This window comes from Taudactylus pleione, unplaced genomic scaffold, assembly GCF_031769625.1.
Source record: "Taudactylus pleione unplaced genomic scaffold, aTauple2 ptg000154l, whole genome shotgun sequence".
In the NCBI taxonomy this organism is placed as follows: domain Eukaryota; kingdom Metazoa; phylum Chordata; class Amphibia; order Anura; family Myobatrachidae; genus Taudactylus; species Taudactylus pleione.
The window spans coordinates 4149144-4166741 of NW_028284556.1; the positions used below are offsets into that span (position 1 = coordinate 4149144).

The 17598-nt window shown below is 43.6% G+C and overlaps 1 protein-coding gene across 7 annotated transcripts in view; it reads right to left on the reverse strand.

The window, feature by feature from the left end:
* Positions 1–17598, reverse strand: part of CNST (consortin, connexin sorting protein) — a 167750-nt gene that overhangs the window by 130654 nt on the left and 19498 nt on the right. Inside the window, exon 3 of one of the 7 annotated variants that reach the window (XM_088474353.1) lies at positions 1912–2001. The exons of the other annotated variants lie outside the window; for them this stretch is intronic. The gene's annotated coding sequence lies outside the window, so the exon portion shown is untranslated. The remainder of the gene's footprint in view (positions 1–1911; positions 2002–17598) is intronic. 7 annotated transcript variants of the gene reach the window in all.

Here is a 17598-nt window from a genome sequence, read left to right on the forward strand (position 1 = left end):
CACACCACATTGATTTTCCATATGTCCGCCCACAAGGAGGATGACGTAGTCACTGGAAAATGTAGGAAATATAGGCAGAATTTCGAGAATCCAGATAATTGGCTGAGACAGGATCGGTTTAAAATTAAATCTGCGCGACGCCATTTTGCGAATGGCAACGAGATGCTATTTTGCGACTGGCCGCCCAATGCCATTTTAGTGAATCTAAAAGTACATACGGCGATGCTATTATGTAGCGTCGTGCGATTCCCACGCAATAGAAAGAAGTTGAAAGTCCTCATCATATAAATAGACGGTCACTAAAACATATGAAATTATTAACCCTGTAAAACACGTACCATGATGTACTCCACAATCACGTAGTCGCACAGCGCTAACTAGCGTCTTTTCCCAAAATCCCAATACTTACACACTGCACACTTGCATAAAAGGTTCCCCAGCATTAAAGTGTAATATTCAAGGTTTATCCAGTAATTATTAATTTGTGAAATAAAGGTTATTTGATATCTAAGGTTTAGTACATGGTAAGCAGACAGTGTTTGGTGTTGTACTGATCCACTGTGTCTCAACAGATTTCCGGTATCATCGGTGAGATGATTGCTATATGCGTCTGCAAACTATGGACTATAGAGAGTTAAAACATTAAAATGTACTCTGTAATGTTATTATCTTAGATTAGCATGCAGCGGGAAAAAGGACACAAAGGGCTGTTGGAGGCTGGTTTGTGTCCATTCAAATTGACTTATGAACTATACTGTAACAGAAGAACCAGGAAGAAGAACCAATGAAATCATGCCAAACTGTTCTATTGTATCTCTGTAAGGGTATATATGTGGGCTCTCTAAACTTGGATACCAGTCTTCTTGCTGTGCTGTTGACGGAGGTTTCTATACTGATGCCAGTATCTGGGTCCAGAGCGTGTGCGTATGTAACAACTGTACCTTGGGTCTGTATGATTTATTTGTGCTAATTGTCTTTAGATCACAGCGTGTAACCATATGTTTTTATATTGAAAATAACTTTTTGTGCTTTGGAACCACACTCAAAGTCTGAAAGCATTTATTTCTTGTGCGACTCATTACGCTAAATAGCGACAATTATTAGAAAGTATAGGCAGGATATTAGAAGGTATAGGCAGAATTGCATAGAGGTTTTAAATAGGTATCCATAGCACACACACTGCTCAGGAGATTTTCTGTCTTGGCCAACCGATCAGATGATTGAAGGAATGCAATTGTGGATGGGTTTTTTTTTTACCGTTTTATCGGTAAAATGCTCATGCCTACACACTATACAATAAATCAGGTCAATCCCCCGATTATCGGCAAATTGGCCCAATAATTGTATAGTGTGTACCTAGCTTAAGCAAACAAAAGAGCCTTGCAATGTTTCTGTTGCAAGGGGCAGAAGCCGCTGCACTACCATGAAGACATTAACAGCTTTGAAACAAGGAACCCTCAAGTCTTCCCAGGTGTGAGATTACCTATACCATACCAGGGGAACGGTGCACAGAAAGTACAGCAAATTCATCTGGACTTATCCACACCAGGACAACTTACACCAAATCTGCACATTGTAAACATCTGAGTAAACTGAGAAGCTTCTGCAGGGTCTCTATGGTAATAACGTTGGTGGTCATCCCTCTTTCATGAAGGTCTCTGTCTCTCTATTATAGGGGGGCCACAACTTACATGTCACTGGGATTCCCTAAAGCCATAATCCAGTTGTGGATAGAATGTAATTTTACTGCTCTTTAGATATATATACACCACTTAAAAATGCTAAAAGGATTAATTTTACACCACAGGAAAACAAAAAAAAAAATAACTGACTACTGATCCCACAATATCTGCTTCCACAGCGTGTAAGACAAAGGACTGTAGACACACTACTTGTCACAATACGGCTTACATGAAGTGTCCACGGTCTGCCCACCGCTTGACAGGGAAAGTATGGCATGAACAGATACGTTCCATTTTCTTGCCTTAGCAGCTGCTGTACCTAAACATGAAAGCATCAATTAAGGACACTTAACAGAAGCCGGACCTCCCAAAATAGCAGTAAAACTGTTGAGTAAGGAAAATTCAACAATATATCCAAAGCACATCTCTTACAAAAGAATTTAACTGTTGAGTGTTGAGAAATCTATTCCTGCGTCTCGAGTATATTTACATTTAAGTACAGTAACGATTAAAATCTAAATTATATGCCCAGAATTGTTTAGATTTCAACCAGACAGGACTCTGAATACAGCGAGTCAGCAGCTGTCTGAATGGAAACTTTTCTCCATACGACTTCCATCCTCAGCCAATGTATAAAGAGCTATGTTGTGCTGTCAGTATGACATCATCAGCTAGTTTAGTCCTTTGAAAAAGTAAACACAAAAAAGATTAAGGGACAGATTCAGAGGTGGACAACAGTGTCAATAGTGCATGCATTTAGCCAATGAGTCGCACTGCACATGCATCCCAAAAGTTACCACAGGGAGACGCAGAACGAATTTGGACGCAACAGCAGTGGGTGTTCCTGGGAGGTTACAGGGGGCGGCTCGCCAGACACTGGCAAGTTGCTGAATGCGGCTGTTTCTAAAGACGCAGTAGAGCAGACACGGAACGCCATATTCATAGGTCTGGTGCAGGTTTCTATGGTGCATCAGAAGGTACGTCTAAATACGCATCGAGGCAGATTTGCACAGCTGCATGTCAGTGTATCAGTACGATCAGAAGCAGCCGCGGCATTAGCATAAACACGCAGACGCGATCTGAATCCGGCCCTAAACGTCACACTCCCAATACAGAATACGTGAAGTAGACAGAATGATACTCTGCTCTCATATGTGGTAACCAAGAAATAAAGAGGTCAAGGAATGTAACAGCTCAGTGACACCCCCCCCCCCCACCCCCACCTTTCATTTTAATGTGATGTGACCTAATCAGAATGCGCCGACACTGGCTACTGCAATTCACTTTGTACAAGCACAAAGTACAGCCAATGACAACTATGGTCATCAGGAGTTAAGTCAGAGGCTCCCAAATCACAGTGCCCTAGAGAATCAACTTTTCATGACACCACTAGGCCAAAAGTTTCTTATTGAGAACATTATTAAGTAAATTGTGCTTCCTTAGGTTCAGTTATGTAGACAGGCTTGTGACTCGGTTTGTCCACATATTTAATGAATGGCAGCCACCAGCTCTGGTTTTGCCTATCACATGGTCCACAAATAATTTGCTTTGGCCCTGGACCACCATCCCATGACACCCCTGTAAGTACAGCGCTGCATCCCAGGGTGCCACGGCACCTAGTTTGGGAACAACAGCATTAAGCAAAAGCAGGAAGAGGTCATAACAGTTGAATAATCAGAACATTCACTGTACTTTGTGCTGCATCTCCATTACCATGATGAGAGCAGATGAGGATCATATGTAGGGCGATTGTACACTGTATAGTGAGTGTCAGAAAGGGACCTGTGCTTTGCCTAATAAATACTAGAGGGGCTTGTTTTTTCTATCTATGATGCATCAAATGAACGTGGTTCAGATAAATCTACTTCATATAAATATCAGCTGGGGGAAGTGGTTTAACCTCCTTTCTTTATTGGACTACTGTATATTACTTATTTATTACCAGTTATTTATATAGCGCACACATATTACGCAGCGCTTTACAGAGACTATTTGGCCAATCACATCAGTCCCTGCCCCAGTGGAGCTTACAATCTATGTTCCCTATCACATGCTCACACTCATACACACTAGGGATAATTTTCTGTTGGGAGCCAATTAACCTACCAGTATATTTTTGGAGTGTGGGAGGAGACCGGGGTACCCGGAGGAAACCCAGGCAAACACAGGGAGAATATACAAACTCCACACAACCGGGTAATATTGTAATGGGCTACTGAGAAATAAGTATGAAAAAAACCTAGACGGAAAACACTATTTTAAAAATTGTATTTTTGGGCAAAAACTGAGAAACATAATAAACTGTACATGGAAAGCAAAAAAAAAACAAACACGTTTTTACATCATAAACTGCAACTGACAGGTAGTTCCACTAGGTAACTATTAGGTAAACCTCTCATGTGGAACAATTTAAGTAACCATACCAACTTAACAAACATGTATACCATTTGTATAAGAGTGCACAGGAAGATTATATAAGCACATAGGAAAGCGCTTTATTGCCTGCAATGACTCATGTTTGGTGGTAGTGTTGTACATAACATATCACAGTGCACTGGCAGGTAGGACTGTAGCATACATGGAGTCTGCCAGAGAACTGACATACAAATGCAATACACTATGAAACACATAGATCGCACATGATGAAATACAATGTCTGCTCGTTACTAGTGAGCATTGTTTTGTGCTCTGTCACTACTCCATGGGGGGTCTTTGAAGAGGTGTTTAGATTTTAATGGTAAGACATCACCTCTACGTACTTTTAAGGTGCATACACACGGTCAGATATGTCAGATGAACGATTTGCAAACGATTGAAAGATTGAACAATTTTTTACTGTATTAAAATGAATGGAAATTATCCAAAACTGACTGCAAACACATCAGATGTCAGATATCGTTATCTGACAAACGGGAACGCGCATCGTTCATCGTTCATTGTTGCCCATATGTCAGATTTTTCTTTCAGATATGAACGATTTTTAAAACCGTTATTGTTCAGATCTGAAGAAATATCTGACCGTGTGTATGCACCATAAATCTTCATAATAAAAAAAAATGAGCATCATATGTTTTTTATTACAGGAGAAAGACTCTGGGATCATCTATGGACAAGTCCACCATACGTGTTCCCCTGTGGCCACAACTCCTACAACAACATGGATGATTAGTGCCGAAAATCTTGTTAAGTACAGTATGTCAGGTCATACCCTCTATATTACAGTTTTTATATGGCATCCTTAATCAAGGTTGACATAGAAGCTCAGGCTGTTCTGTCATTTTATTTATTGGAAAGGGTTGGTTGTTTTGGCCAGTACTCCAGTTACACCTGGTACTCAGAAGCATGATTCAGCATGAATAGTTTAATTACACTAAATGAGAACAACAGATACAGGACTAAACACTACATATAGCAGCTAGAGAATGTGAAATATCACTGAGTAAATGGACAATAAACAAAATCCTGAGACAGTCCCTTAGTCTCAGACATACACAATGCAAACTCTGCAACAAAACATTTACTAGTTAGTGCTTTCCCATACCGTCACCCCACCATCCTTATCCTAAAGGTGCATACACATGTAACGATTTTTTGAACGGTTTGTCGATAACGACGACGTTATCGTTAAAAAAAAATTGTTCGGTTTATGAGTTATAACGATGAACGATAATCACAAATGCGCACTCCCGTTTGTAGTTATCGTTCATCGTCCATTTCAGAGTGTCCAACATGACGATTTTCATTAAGGGAAGGAACATTATTCATTCATCGTTCAAAAAATCGTTCATTACACTTCAAAAAATCGTTCACTTTTTCAAGGGAAAATCTGAAAGGAAATTAGACAGAAAATCGTTTGTTACAAAATCGTTACGTGTGTATGCACCTTAAGCATGATCATCATCACCTACTGATCTCTCCATCCCCCATCTACCTGCTTTACCAAGTTACCCCTTCTGTGTGGGGGATCACAATTTGGCTAGCAGACCACAGCTTAACACTCTGGATCTCATTCAGAGTCTCTTGCTAGCGCTCTGCGCTCGCAAGCTGCCCGATGGTTTGCATACGCGCCTGCGCACACTTCGTTCTGCGCAAAGACAGCCCAGTGAAATGAGTGACAGGAGAGGCCGTTTGTGGGTGGTAACAGGGACAGGACACTAATAATGGGAGAGTGGAGCTGCGAACGCAGGCGTGCCTGAGTGTTTCAACGCCGTTTTTAAGGCGTGCATAATTAACAGGCAGTGTCACAGTATACGTCACATGCCTGTTTTTTACACTGCAGTGCTTGCGGTAGGGTAAGGCAACCACAAGCGCTGCGATCGCTTCCGATTGTCCTCGATGTACTAATGTTCTAGCACACTTCCTGGAGATGACGTGTGCTGGTGGGCGGCTCTGCCTGTGCGATTGGGCGTACGCTGGCCACTTGCTAAGACATGGTGGGCGTGCTTATGCCTTGGCGAGCGATCGCTTCCCATGGAGTCACTTTGACAAGTTTGCATACGCTGGGGGCGAGCGATCGCATCTAGCGAGAGACTCTGAATGAGGTCCTCTATTCTTTAAAACACACAACTCAATCTGGTACAGTTTTACGTGTCGTTACTCTTTATTAATTTTTAGGGTGAGGGATACAGAAAAAAAATAAAAAATAAAAAAAAAAGAGAGGGAGGACAATGAAACCAAAAACATATTGTTAGGTTACCTGGTTCCTGTAAAAAAATTAACCACAGTGTGCGTGTGTGGTAGGAATTATAGGGGGAGATGTATAAAATCTTCGCAGGAGGCCAAGTGGCAAAGTTGCCCATAACAACCAATCAGATTTTTGCTAACATTTTATAGTAACTACCAGATAGTTTAATGGCAGAAGCTGAATAGTTGCTATGGGTATCTTCTCCCCGGAATGGGTATGAAATACCGCCGGCGGTTCGATTCCCGTCTGCGGCAGCCCGACAGGAGCAGAGTGCGACGCAGCGGAAGCCCGACAGCGCTGGAAATCCCAATCGTGGATAGGTAAGTATCCACTAACCTAACCTCCCTAACCCTCCTTAGGGGTGCCTAACCCTAACTTCCCCCCCAAGTGCCTAACCCTAACCACCCCCTTCCCCGCTACCTAAACCTAAGTCCCCCGGGGGGGTGCCTAGCCCTAAGTCCCCCCCGGGGGTGCCTAACCCTAACCCTCCCTCCCCCTAGCCTAACCTTAACCCTCCGGGGGGGGGTGCCTAACCCCAAGTCCCCCCCGGGAGCCCTAAACCTAACCCTCCCCCCCCCCATGGCTGTCCGCTCGCGAAGCCCGGCATCACTACGATCGTGATGCCGGGCGCCGGTCTCCCGGCATCGGGGAAATGCGGGCGTCTACATCTAGACGCCCGGCATTTCACCCTTGCCGGGATAAGACAGTCGGGAAGCCGGCTGCCGGTATATAGGCAGTCGGCTTCCCGATTGCTTCCCCTTCTCCCCTTGTTCTCATTAGAAGGTTTGATACATCTCGACACAGGGAATCAGTATGAAATACCGCCGGCCGCATGGTTCGATTCCCGGCATTGGCAGGCCAACAGAAGCAGAGTTCCCGGCAGCGGCAGGCCGACAGCGCTGGAAATCCCAATCGTCCCTAAGGTAAGTATAAACTAACCTAACCCCCTAACTCTCCTTAGGGGTGCCTAACCCTAACCTCCCCCCCCCCCCCACCCCAAGTGCCTAACCCTAAACCCCCCCCTTCCCTGCTGCCTAAACTTAAGTCCCACGGGGGGTGCCTAACCCTAAGTCCCCCCCGTGGGTGCCTAACCCTCCCTCCCCCTAGCCAAACCCTAACCCTCCCGGGGGGAGTGCCCTAAACCTAACCCGCTCGCGGCACCCCCCATCCCTTCGTTCGGGATGCCGGGCGCCTGTCTCCCGGCGTCGGGAAAATGTCAGGCGTCTACATCTAGACGCCCGGCATTTCACCCTCGCCGGGATATGACAGTCGGGAAGCCGGCTGTTGGTATTAAGGCAGCAGGTTTCCCGATTGCATCCCCGACACAGAGCAGGGCTCAACAAATCCCGTGCACCAGGTGGTACCAATAAAGTGATTTGTAAATTAAAAATAAAAATCACTGCGCTCCTCCAGATGTGGCTACAGGAGTAGGCAGGGTGTGCCCGTCACATGAAGAGGAGTACGGGCCTAACACATTCAATCAGTGTGGCTCCGCCTCCTCACTTCTGCCACTCCCTGCCGCTACAGACTTCCAGAGCAATGCAGGAGCTGGAGCAGCTTGTTGATCAGATCGTGCTAAGGAGGGCTATCATAATATAACAAGATGCATGGTAATGTCTGCTGAAACACATGTTGCAAGCTTCACACCTTGTGGAAGCCTCCTCCATGGACTTTCATGATACTGTCCATACAACTCTGTAGAATGATACCGCATCCCTGTAGACTTGTAGGTCATCAATCAATCAAGATAGATTATGGTGCTTTTGGGGGGGGGGGGGGTAGAAAATGTACATTTCTATAACACACTAAAGTGGAATAAAATACAATGGGGTTTCAAGAAAACTGCAAGTTCAGTAACTTTCTTTAAGCCACCATACATCTGTTAGCAACCACTTAAAGATGGCAGGATATTTTGGAATAATAGGAGTGTGAGTAAGAATAAGGGCCTGATTCAGAGATGGACACTAATGCGATCGCAGCTGCAATTTCGCACGGAACACAGCTACGAAAATATGGTAATGCCTGCCAAAGCACAGCCGGATACAGCTGCCTTCTCATATGCGTAAAACGTTGCTTACTTGCGTAAATATCAGTAACATCGTTCTACATCGAGCGACCATCTTGCCCTTGCCACACGTCTGACCAGCAGCAGACTCAGCAGCTCTCCTGACATGCAGAGGGCTCTTATGCTGCGTAGGAGATCGCAAGGGCTAATTTATGCATGGCCATGTAACGCCGTTTAAATTGTCAGACATGCCTGCGTTTTTCTAAACACCCCCCTTTACCTCCTCCAAATGCTGACTACCTATGCAGTCGGGAAGCCGGTGGACCTAATCCCGACAGCCGGCTTCCCGACTGCTTTATCCCGGCGAGGGTTAAATGACAGGCATCTAAATCTAGACGCCTATCATTTTACCAACGCCGGAAGACCGGCGCCCAGCATCCCGATCGAAGTGATGTCGGGCAACGCTGCGGACAGCCGCGGGCGAGGGTTAGGTTTAGGGCTCCCGGGGGGGGGGAGTTAGGATTAGGCACCTCCCCGGGGTTTAGGCGGCGGGGAAGGGGGGGTTAAGGTTTAGGCACTGGGGGGAAGGTTAGGGTTAGGCACCCCTAAGGAGGGTTAGGGGGGGGGGAGGAGGTTATGTTAGTAAATACTTGCGTCTGGCGGTAATTCTAACCGATTCCTGTAAAACATACTCTATCCATATAAAGATAAAATAAAAATTTGTCACTTAGTTGTGGGTGGCACTTTCCTCCCAGCAGGTATGCAGTGGACACTTACAACTGGGACACTGCAAAGTCTAAGCCAGGGCTCCCACATGTTAATAATGCATTTTACAGCATTTTAAGTGTCAGTTTTACAACTTTAAACGTAATGATTTACCATAATGTTTGAATTGGAAAAGCAGATACTGTTAAAATGCTGTAAATCGCATTAAAAACATTTTGGCATGCTGAGTTCGATCCCACAGTGTCCCTGTTGTGATTGTCGGCATCTTAGCTATCAAACTCATATACTTAACCCCTCCCAGTGTATCAGTTGGTGATCCAGCATGTTAATCTGAGATGATGCGGACATGAGAAAATAAACATAGTGTGTACTGTCACATAAGACTTGAGAGTGCCCATGCATACTCCAAATATTGGGCAAGACATTGCTTAAACTGTGTACCAAATATATACACAGTGTGCTTTCTTTGGGTTCCAATTGTTAGCACTTTGAGAACTTTTTCCTCACATCAGCCTATATAAAAGAGAAACATATAAACGCTGTATACATGAATTGCAATTATAAATGCAAAGGATAGCTCTTCCAATTAGATCTGTCCTTTGCATTGTTAGGATTTCCGGGTTTAAGACTCGGGAGTTATACTGCACATGCTTGGCTGTAGGCGTGCGCAAATCCAAGCAGCGGGAGCGGAGGGTCAGAGTGATCCCTAGGAACCCCCTCAGGGGAATCCTGTGGAAGGAAGCCTATAGGCTTCTATAGGCAATGTCACCTATCAGGTAAATGCTCCAGAAAATTGTACTTTCCTGGAGCTTGATACATATGGGAAATGCTGCAACCCTTTCAAAACTCCAGTTTTCAGAATTTTAACCGCATTATACCCTTAGTACATCCCGCCCATAGTGTGGTACGTTCTACACAATTGAGACAAAACACACGTACAATCTAAAAGAAGTAAAGTGCTTAGCTGTTGTACTAAACAACAACAAAAAAAAAGAATGTATGATAACTGCATAAGGAAAAGTTTAGATCAAGATGGCATCCAAATATAGAGAACCCATCTGTTAGCCGGCTCTTGGTGTTGGTCATATATTGCAAGATAGCTCTGCAGAAACTCTTCCACAGAGCTTTATTGTACAGCCATGGCCAAAAGTTTTGAGAATGACACAAGTATTGGTTTTCACAAAGTTTGCTGCTTCAGTGTTTTTAGACCATTTTGTCAGATGTTACTATGGTATGCTGAAGTCAAAGGCTTTTATAGACAATTACATTAAGTATATGCAAAGAGTCAATATTTGCAGTGTTCACAATTCTGTTTCAAGACCTCTGCAAATCGCCCTGGCATGCTGTCAATCAACTTCTGTGCCACATACTGACTGATGGCCGCCCATTCTTGCCTAATCAATGCTTGGGGTTTGTCAGAATTTGTGGGTTTTTGTTTGTCTACCAGCCTCTTGAGGATTGACCACAAGTTCTCAATGGTCTGGGAAGTTTCCTGGCCATGGACCCAAAATTTTGATGTTTTGTTCTCAATGGTCTGGGAAGTTTCCTGGCCATGGACCCAAAATTTTGATGTTTTGTTCCCTGAGCCACTTAGTTATCACTTTTGCCTTATGGCAAGGTGCTTAATCATGCTGGAAAAGGCATTGTTCGTCACCAAACTGTTCTTGAATGTTTGGGAGAAATTGCTCTTGGCGAATGTTTTGGTACCAGTCTTTAATTGTTAGTGAGCCCACTCCCTTGGCTAGGAAGCATCCCCACAAATGAATGGTCTCAGGATGCTTTACTGTTGGCATGACACAGGACTGATGGTAGCGCTCACCTTTCCTTCTCCGGACAAGCATTTTTCCAGATGTCCCAAACATTCTGAAAGGGGATTCAACAGAGAAAATAACTTTACCCCAGTCCTCAGCAGTCCAATCCCTGTACCTTTTGCAGAATATCAGTCTGTCCCTGATGTTTTTCCAGGAGAGTAGTGGTTTCTTTGCTGCCCTTCTTGACACCAGGCCATCCTCCAGGATGTCTTTGCCTCACTGTGCGTGAAGATGCACTCACACCTTGCCTGCTGCCATTCCTGAGCAAGCTCTGCACTGGTGATGCCCCGAACCCGCAGCTGAATCAACTTTAGGAGACATCCTGGCGTTTGCTGGACGTTTTGGGCACTCTGAAGCCTTCTTCACAACTATTGAACCTCTCTTTGATGTTCTTGATGATCCGATAAATGGCTGATTTAGGTGCAATCTTACTAGCAGCAATATCCTTGCCTGTGAAACCCTTTTTGTGCAAAGCAATGATGACTGCACGTATTTTCTTGCAGGTAAGCATGGTTAACAGAGGAAGAACAATGATTTCAAGCTCCACCCTCATTTTAAAGCTTCCAGTTTGTGATTCTAAAGCTGGCCACACACTGGACCAACTTTCATCCAACTAATTGATTGGTTGGAATGAAAATCTGGTAACGTATGGGAGTAACTGATGATCAGTTGGTGGTAAAACAAGTTTGTTTCTAAACAATTTGTTCAAACAACTGTTTTTGTCCATTTTCCAGCGTTTGGGAGCAAATTGCTGATTGGCATTTGCTTTCATACCTTACCAGATTTTCATTCCAACCAATCTACTAGTCGGCTGGTTGGATGTAGGTGTCACGACTGCCGACAATTGAGACTCCTGGAGGGAGGCAGGCCTACTAGGCACAATAAACTGGGGTGGTCTTAGGAATTACCTTTTCATGAAACTCAGTAGCACAGGATAAAAGTAAAATAGAATTTATTCACAAAAGAAATATAATCAGCAAGGTCTCATATAAAGTCTCAAACAGCACAGAGGTTCACTTATGCAATAGTAAGTATAGGAGGAAAACCCCACATATATATATGCAGTCTTTAACATATAAGAAGTAACGTGGTAGATAACCCAGAGTCCAGTATGAGGCTAACACCTCAGGATGGCATTGAGGACCTTTGCCAGGGTAGAACCCTGTAGTAATGGAAATCCGGAGCAGAGCGAGCCCTGCAGAATAATATAGTTCCGGGACAGGGCCGAGCCCTGTCGTGCAGTGAGAGATGAAGCAAACTTGAGCCTTGTGGTGTAGTGTAGTCAGAGCAGGGTTAAGCCCTGTAAGGCGATGAGATTCCAGAACAGGGTTGAGCCCTGCGTCGTGGCTAGGGTTCGGAGCAGGGTTGAGCCCCGTGATGCGGAGAAGGTTGTAGCAGGGTTGAGCCCTGTGATGTGATGAGATTCCGGAACAGGGTTGAGCCCTGAAGCGTGGCTAGAGTTCGGAGCGGGGTTGAGCCCCGTGATGCAGAGATGATACTGTAACGGTGCAGTTGACAACTGTAACAAGGATGAGTTCAATATCCACAGGAACGGAAAGACAACAGGCAAAGTAAATAGTGCAGCAAAAATGATGAAACCACAATGATGGAGCAGTAAGCAATACTTAGGCAATTGGAATGCTGGGCTCTGTAGTGCAGCGGGTAACTGGCATCAGAAGTTCATTTGGAATATAACAAATTCCACAGCAATCCACAGGCACAGCAGGGATCTGGCAGGAGTCCAAGAAAGACCTGAAAGCAATGTTGCACAGACACTGAGACACAGTTAGTAACAGGCTTTATACTAGAGGTCTGTGATCCATAGGAAGTTTCAGAACATGTGACTCAAATGGAATCAGGTTTGAAATAATGAGCAATCTAGGAATCCCACAACCTGACGACACCTTGGAAATAGATGATCACTTTATCACTCTATCCTCTAAATGAGAAGCATGCCAGCAAGCAGGATAGCTCCTCCAACGACCACAATGGAACATTGGCAAAAGTAGTCTATCTTTATGTACTGAAATAGTCGCAGTCCTGACAGTAAGTTGGTCTAGTGTGTGGCCAGCTTAACTCAATCAGCATGACAGACTGTTCTCCAGCCTTGTCCTCGTCAACACTCTCACCTGTGTTAACGAGAGAATCACTGACATGATGTCAGCTGGTCCTTTGTGGCAGGGCTGAAATGCAGTGGAAATGTTTTTGGGATTAAATTCATTGTCATGGCAAAGAGGAACTTTGCAATTAATTGCAATTCATCTGATCACTCTTCATGACATTCTGGAGTATATGCAAATTGCCATCATAAAAACTGAAGCAGCAGACTTTGTGAAAACCAATACTTTTGAGAATGACAACTTTTGGCCATGGCAACACAGCTATGGAAAACCTGTAACTTACAAATGCTATTTGGTTCTTTGTAGTTCTCCACTTTAGTTAAAGAGAGAGTGCCATTTGCAGGGACCCCACTATTCGCTATATGTAGAGAGAAGGTTAGATTCAGGACAACACATTTAATATTCTTTATATAAAAAGGTGACCCAACTTCGATGCTGCATATAAGAACGAAGAACTGTGCCCTTACCACTTTCCTTAAACTGAGATTGGAGGCAGTGAAAACATTACCTGATGCACAGTAAACAGGATTAGTAAAGATTACACACTGGCAACAAAAAAACACAAAGAAAATAGCACTCTAATTTCAAACACAAAACAAGGTAAAATAATAAATATACCAGAGGCTGTGATTGTAATTACAGTACTGAAACTGAACATATCATCTAGACTAGTGTTATTGCATTTGTTTTATAAACATTCAAAACAACCACAGTATTACTATAAATTAAAAAAAAGGATTAGATTAATTTGGGCTACATAAGCCATAAGTATTATTATCCGTTATTTATATGGCGCCACAAGTGTTCCGCAGCGCCTTACATAGTACATAGAACTAATAGGTGAACAAGAAACAAGTAACTTACAGTACATTACAGTGCAGGACAAGGACACGATTTATATACATTGCTGCAATAGTGATTAAAGCACTCACAATAAGCAGCCGGGAGTTGGCAGTCACGTGTGCCCTTATGAGGAGTAAAGAGTAGAAGAAAATGTAAAGAGAAGCACATGAGGGAAGAGGTCCCTGCTAATGAGCTTACATTCTAAAGGGGAGGGGCAGACAGACAGGCGTGACACAGAAGGGGGAGATAGGGAGGAAAGAGCATGAGGTGGGTTAGGATGAGTGCTGGAAGGCTTTGATGAAGTAGTGGCTCTTGAGAACCCATTTGAAGATTTGTAGAGAGGTGGCGAGTCTGATTGGGAGAAGGAGAGCATTCCAAAAGGTAGGGAGCAGCACGGGCAAAATCTTGGATGCGGGAGTGGGAGGAAGTAATCAGTTGGCAAGAGAGGCGGCATGCATTTGTTGAGCGAAGTGGACGGGCGGGAGTGTGAAGGGAGAGAAGGGCAGAAATGTACGTGGAAGAGGATTTGGTAAGGACTTTGTAAGCGAGTGTAAGAACCTTGAATTGGCATCTGAAGGGGAAGGGGAGCCAGTATAGGGCTTGGAGGAGAGGGGAAGCAGATGTAGAACGTCTGGAGAGGAAGATGAGCCGAGCAGCAGCATTGAGAACTGATTGTAGTGGAGAGAGGTGAGAGACTGGGAGGCCAGCTAGGAGAAGGTTACAGTAGTCCAATCTGGAGATAACCAGTGAGTGGATGAGGGTTTTAGTGGCATCCTGGGTGAGGAAAGGTCTAATCCTGGAGATATTTTTTAGGTGAAAATGGCAGAACTGCGAGAGGTGCTGAATGTGTGGTTTAAAAGGAGAGGGAGGAGTCTAGGATAACTTCAAGATAGCGCACTTTGGGGCTAGAGGAGATAGTTGTGCCATCAATGGATAATTAAATTGTGGGAAGTGATGTAGTGGAAAAGGGCGGGAAGATGATCAGCTCAGTCTTAGACATGTTAAGTTTAAGAAAGCGCTGGGACACCCATGAAGAGACAGCTGAGAGACAGTTGGAGATACGGGTAAGGAGCGAGGGGGAGAGCTCAGGGGAGGAAAGGTAAATTTGAGTATCATCAGCATAGAGATAATATTGGAGGTCAAAGGAGTTAATGAGTTCACCTAAAGAGGTCGTATATAGGGAGAAAAGGAGGGGTCCAAGAACAGAACCTTGTGGAACTCCTACTGTTAGTGGAAGTGGGGGGGAGGAGGAGTCATGAGAGGACACAGAGAAGGAACGATCAGAGAGGTAGGAGAAAAGCCAGGAGAGGGCAGTGCCATGTAAACCGAGAGAATAAAGGATTTGCAGGAGGAGAGGGTAGTCTACAGTGTCAAATGCAGCAGAGAGGTCAAGGAGAATGAGCAGAGAGTAGTGGCCCTTGGATTTGGCAGCAAGGAGGTCGTTGCTGACTTTCGTGAGGGCAGTTTCAGTGGAGTGGACAGAACGGAAGCCAGATTGAAATGAGTCAAGGAGGGAGTGGGGGAAAGAAAGGAGGTAAGGCGGTTGTAGACAATACGCTCAAGGAGTTTGGAAGCAAAAGGGAGAAGAGAGATGGGTCGATAGTTGGAAAGTATGTTAGGATCAAGGGTAGGTTTTTTAAGAATGGGAGAGACAAGAGCATGTTTGAATGCAGAAGGGACAGTGCCAGATGACAGGGAGAAATTAAGGAGGTGAGCCAGATGGGTACAGGCAGAAGGAGACAGGTAGGAGAGGAGACGGGAAGGGATAGGGTCAAGAGGGGAGGTGGAAGGAGGGGAGGACCGGATGAGGGCCATGACTTCCTCTCCAGAAGCAGGGGAGAAGGATGTCTGAGTTGGTGAGACAGAAGGGGAGGGGTGATCAGGGAAAGGAGGGGGAATAGTGCTGAGGGTCTGATGGGATATGATGTCCTCACGTATGGAGTCAATTTTAGATATAAAGTAGATGGCAAAGTCAAGGGCAGAGAGCGCGGAGGGGAGGCGAGGAGGGGAAGGGAGTTGAAAGTGGCAAAGAGACGCCGGGGGTTTGAGGACTGGGAGGAGATTAGGTTCTTGAAATAAGTAATATTGTTTCAAATATAGAAATTCCTTGAATGACACATACTAATTATTAAGTGGTGTGTCACAAATGACTTATTTTGTTTGACAGGTTTAAAAATGACACAAATCTGGATAAAACAAATTTGCTCACATACAGTGTAAAAAGTGATTTTAAACATGAACTTATAAAACAATTGCTGCTGGCTTTTCAATAAAAATGTCCAACGTTAATGCAAACACTCATTTTGTAGGCAGTCATTTCAGAACAGCAGTAAATCATTTGTTTTGCAACCTTTGATGTTGCAGTAGCAGAGTACATCTTTACTGACAAAAAAAACACAAACACAGAAAGTGTACATATAAAACAGACAAAGGATTCCTAAATACTATAGTGTCATAGATATCCACACAAACACACACATATATTTTGGTATAGTACATGTAGAAACACAAACATAGCAACGCTGTTTAAATTCATACTATGAATTTTACTTTCTCACGGTATCCTTTGTAATAACTGGAGTAGATCAGAAAGTCAGTAAATAGATCTGAAGAATACCGGGTCAGTGGAAGCCATAATAACCTCTTGGAGATGGCTTGACAGTATCAGAACATCTACAATATATTATTTTTGTTTTAATTATTATTACTACCAGTTATTTATATAGCGCACACATATTTTGCAGCGCTTTACAGAGAGACTATTTGGTTAGTCACCTCAGTCCCTGCCCCAGGGAGCTTACAATCTATGTTCCCTATCACATGTACACACACATACTTACACACTAGGGATAATTTTTTTATTGGGCACCAATTAACCTGCCAGTTTATTTTTGGAGTGTGGGAGGAAACTGGGGTACCCGGAGGAAACCCATGCAAGCAAAGGGAGAATATACAAACTCCACACAGTTAGGGCCGTGGTGGGAATTGAAACCATGACCTGGAGTTGAAACCATGACCTCAGTGCTGCGAGGCAGTAATGCTAACCATTACACCGTCTGTGCTGCACGTTTTAATGTTTAGTTATTAAGAACAAACTTATTTATTTAACTTTTAACATTCTGTTGCTATTTGTTTTGCAATATCGTTCATATTTATATTTAGTGTTATTTATATTTTATAATAAAGAGACTATAGAGATAAACAGTGCTGCTATCATTTTTAATTGTTAATTCTTTAAGGAGTACCCCTCCCCCAACCCAATATTATATACCTATAATACATTTTTTTTGCACTCAATTTGTTATTAGAACGTTTATTATTAGAAGTTTATTATTTATTATTATTAGAAGCTTTTTTTTAGAAGTGCAAAAGTAACTAGTGTGCCTAAACTTATCTATAAAACACATTTGTTATTATATATGAGAATATCCACTCTACAGATGTCACCCGTTATGTCAATATTTTGTTTTGTTTCAAACTAACAATACAAATATAAAAGAGAGGACAAGACTACACGCCAAAAAAAAATTATATTTTCCAATCACAGCTCAAACAAGCTTTTTTATTAGCGCAACCTGACATGCAGGTAAACATCATAGAAAAGAGCAAATGTCTTGGGGTAGAACAAAGGCACATTTCTCATTGCAATATGATGTACATCAAATGATAAAAAGCTCATATGAGCGGTTCTTGGATAATTTTAATTTGTTGGTGTGTAGCCTTGTCC